General features: G+C 37.4%; 1 non-coding gene across 1 annotated transcript; it reads right to left on the bottom strand.

Moving 5' to 3' along the window:
• Positions 1-3,325: 3,325 nt before the first annotated feature.
• LOC145090909 (small nucleolar RNA R71) lies at positions 3,326-3,432 on the bottom strand. The gene has a single exon (XR_013701831.1). It is a non-coding gene; the product is annotated as a small nucleolar RNA R71 (small nucleolar RNA).
• Positions 3,433-4,270: the final 838 nt, after the last annotated feature.

Below are 4,270 nucleotides of genomic sequence, written 5' to 3'. Positions count from 1 at the left end.
ACACTTGGTTGCACATTGGTCAGGTCCACCACAAAGAACAATAAGACCATCTGTCAAGATTTACTAAAAGTTTAGTAAATATGGTTATGCTTACAAGATTAAGTGTAATTCTGAATCATTGAAAAATTTTCGATGTATGGCAGAACAAATAAGAAGAATCAAATTGGGCAGAAAGATAAATGTTTCTCCATTCTGAAAGGAAAGGAGAGTACTTGAGTATCAAGTTTGATGATCATCTTAATGATTATGAAAACCATATCACAATTGTTCCTCTAAGGACATCTTAGTGAATTTGTATGTCTAAGAAGAGGAATCGTGAATTGTTGAGATGGTTAACCCAAGAAGATGAGTCATACTTCGTTCCAAAATCAAGTCTTAGAGTCATACTCCAAGATTGTGACTTGAGGGACATAATCTTAAGAAGGTTTGTAACACATTTAGAATTGGTATTTGTGATGTCTTTAAGACAAAGACCAACTAAGACCAATTGTATGAAGTGTTTTCCTTGATAAGAATCCACACTAACTCTTGAATATTTGTTTGTCAAGGAGTGTTTCTTGACAAGAGAATTTTATATGTCAAGAAGTCAGTGGGAGTCTTAATGATCTTGAAAAGTTTTAGGAACTAATCAAGAATGAACATATTGTGTATTACTAGCTCACGACTTGAGGTTTGTAACCTATCGTGTTGACATATTCTTTTTTTTGTGCCCATTCCAGTTAAACGTTTACTACGCATGTGAGTTCTATGAGTTCTCAATTGTTTGCATAAGGCGAAGGACCTTGATCAGTGAAAGTTCATTGATCTGTATAGGTGATCTGCTTAACAACTTGGAAGACATGGTAGACCCTTGTGCTGCCAAGTGGCAAGAAATTAAGATTGTACAAGTTCAGTCCATATGAGTTTAAATTTGTCATAGACCTTATATTATGATAATGGTTGGAAATGATAGATTCACATGGATAGGGACACTGATATGTGCATAATTAGTTCGTATTAAGTATACATTTTTATTCATTTATTAGCTAAATTATTGCATTTTATGGACAAAAGGTACTTAAAAGTGTTTGAATTATGTTTTCAGTCCAAAAATGAAGCTCATAAGCGAAAGGAAGTGGGAGAAACAGTTAGAAGTTCGAGAATGGAACAAAGAAGAAAAACATTGAAAAAAGCACTTACTCGGTGAGTAGGGGCAACTACTCGACGAGTCCGATCGAAGAATCGAGAAGATAAAGACTCGGGATCCCAGAGAGTTATCACAATACGGGGAATGTGAGATGGACTCGACGAGTCGCCACCTGACTCGACGAGTCGATTCATATATATAAAGATAACTCCACAGAACGATATGGGGAATTCGGGGACGATTCAGAAGAGTTTTGTTGCGATTAAGAAGTCAGAAAAACCCTAAATGACGAAGTCATAAGCTAGAATTCAATCCCGAAGGAGAATTGAGGCAAATTTCATCATTCTACTTAATCTTTTGTTTGTCATTATGGTTAAACAATTAGACTCTGTTTGTTTGTTGTTATTTACTTCAATTATGAGCTAAAACCTTTAGACTTCTGTTTGGGGATACAAAATTGATAATATGGTTTGATTGTTGGTAGGATTAATTCTAAGTTGGTGAATTTTGTTATTTTAGCTTGCTAAAGAACCTTGTGTGTAAATAATGATTAATTTCTGTTAATAGGGAGATAATTGATTAGCATGAACATTTATTGATTATCAATCTCATATGCTTTGTGATCACTATTGTCATATGTCTAGTATTAATGAATATGAAACTAGAGTTAATAAGAAAATTGAGTAAATTCATGTGCAAGCTTGTGAGATGACCATCAAACAAGAATTTAATTAAAAGAATAAATTAGTTAACAATTGCAAGTCTAACTTAACCCGAATAATTAATCTAGTAAATTTAATAAAATTAGACAACTGGCCACTGTTTAAGTTAGTTTGTTTGCTAAGGATTAGTGTAGTGAATGCGAAACTAATCACTTGAATCGTTAACCGACAAAAGAATTAATCCATTGCACCATTACCTTGTAATCAACCATAGGATCAATTGAGTTGAACTAAATAGAAGTTCCTTCCCGCTATTGAATTTAGTTAGTCCTTTGCTTTCTAGTTTTTAAGTAAGTAATAATTAGTAAGTTTCTAGTCTTGTAAAACTAGAGAAACCCCTTACTTATTAATTAATTTAGATAAAATTAGTTTTTAGTTTTAATTTGTCGTTCCCTATGTTCGATATCCTACTTATTCAACTATATCACAATTGATAGGTTCACTGCCTTTCGTGTGTTTATTTTGTGTCTAAGTTAGTAGGATTAAAACTAGTTCGTTTCACACACATCAATTTTTTGGCGCCGTTGCCGGGGAACGGTTCTAAAATTAGCATTAAATTCTAGTTTAATCGATCCTTTGTGTGGGATTTATCTTGCACAAAGTTATTTAAAAAGTAATTCAGTAAGTAGAATTAGTTTCAATAAAATTCCGTTTTTAGAATAACTAGAAAAATTTTTAGTTTTTGCCTTGAACTCGCCGAGTGCATTCGTGCAGACTCGGCGAGTACATCGCTATTTCAGCTTTAATTTTTTTATTTTGTTTTTGTTCCTTTTACGCATTTTTTTGTTTTGTTTACAGTTGTTTCATGACCCGAGGATCTGATACACCTCTGGTCCCTCCTTTTGAAGACCCGGAATCCGCACTAAGAAGGAGCAAAGGCAAAACCGTTGGAGAATCCACTTCTTCAAAGAACTCACCACTCAAAAACTTAAAGTCCGTTTTCAGCAAGAAGAGGAGCAGCAAAACAGGAGCATCGAGTGCCTCGTTGACAATTGAAGACCCAATTCAAGAAGATATCGAGTACGAGACCGAGGAAGAAGAAGAACCCACATACGAGCACGACGCCGGATTGGAAGACGATTTAGCTATCACTATGGCTAATATCGATGAAGTCCCCATGGGGGAATGGAAGAAGAGGATGCGCGATGACACCGGGCCGGGACTTGTGCAGCCCGCAATTCCCGTGACCGCTACTTTCGAACTAAAAGGCCATATTCTCGCTCAACTCAAGGAGATTCCTTTTTACGGGAAGGATCACAAAGACGCCTACAAGCATTTGGACGAAGTGAATGATGTGGCCGACTACTTCAATGTACCGAATGTTCCATGCGAGACCTAGCTTCTTCGCATGCTTCCAGTCACGTTTAAAGTGGCTGCAAAAGATTGGCTAAAGTCACTTCCTCTCGGATCGGTCACCACATGGGCCAAGATGAAAGAAGAATTCATAGACCATTTTTGCCCACCCTCCAAAATAGCCAAGCTAAAGAAAGCCATTGCCAACTTCGAGCAAGAACCCGGAGAATCTCTTTATGAAGCTTGGGAAAGGTACAAGAGCTTGCTTAGAAATTGCCCACACCATGACCTTAATAGCCAACAAGAGGTCTCCATTTTCTATGATGGAGTCAATGTCACTACAAGGCAATTGCTCGATTCCCAAGGCCCGCTCACGAAGAAGGCGCCCCTGGTAATTAAGGAGTTAATCGAAGAATTCTCTAAGCACTCTAGAGAATACCACAATCCAAGAAACGAAGTAAGTCAGGGAGTAATGAACTCGGCAAATGATAGCATGGCGGCGGTGATAGCTAAGCTTGATAGTCTTGATAGAAGAATGACAAAAATGGATCAAACAATCCCTGCTATTAGGGTGGGATGTGAAAATTGTAGAGGGCCCCATCTCACAAAGGATTGTGATTTGGATGAGAATGGAAATAAGAAAGCTCAAGTATTCTATTCAAGTGGCGATCGATACGACGAAAATTGGTGAAAACCTAAGAAGGAATGGCTCCCATACGAAGAGTATAAGAAGGCTAAGGAGGAAAAATACAAGCAGAAGGAGAGGGGACTATATCAAAAGGAAGAACCGGTAGAAAAGAAAACCGATTTAGAAGAATTATTCACTAGATTCATAGCTGCATCCGAAAAGAGACACATTGATCACAATGTTGCAATACACGAGACCAGAAATATGATAAGGAATCAGCAGGCCTCCATTCTCAACATTGAGAAAAAGCTGGGACAGCTTGTGCATCAAGTGAATGATAGAAGACCGGGTCAACTTCCAAGTAACACCGAACCCAATCCAAGAATGGAGAATGTTAGTGCAATAACCTCCAGCAAGGAAGAAATATTCACAGATGCACTGAGAATCTCTAAGAGGAAGGCAAAAAAGGTAGAAGAAGCGGCTCCATCAAAACCCGATCCA

This window comes from Lactuca serriola, chromosome 2, assembly GCF_051521515.1.
Source record: "Lactuca serriola cultivar US96UC23 chromosome 2, Lser_US96UC23_V15, whole genome shotgun sequence".
Lineage (NCBI taxonomy): Eukaryota > Viridiplantae > Streptophyta > Magnoliopsida > Asterales > Asteraceae > Lactuca > Lactuca serriola.
This window is presented reverse-complemented; position numbering and strand designations above follow the sequence as displayed.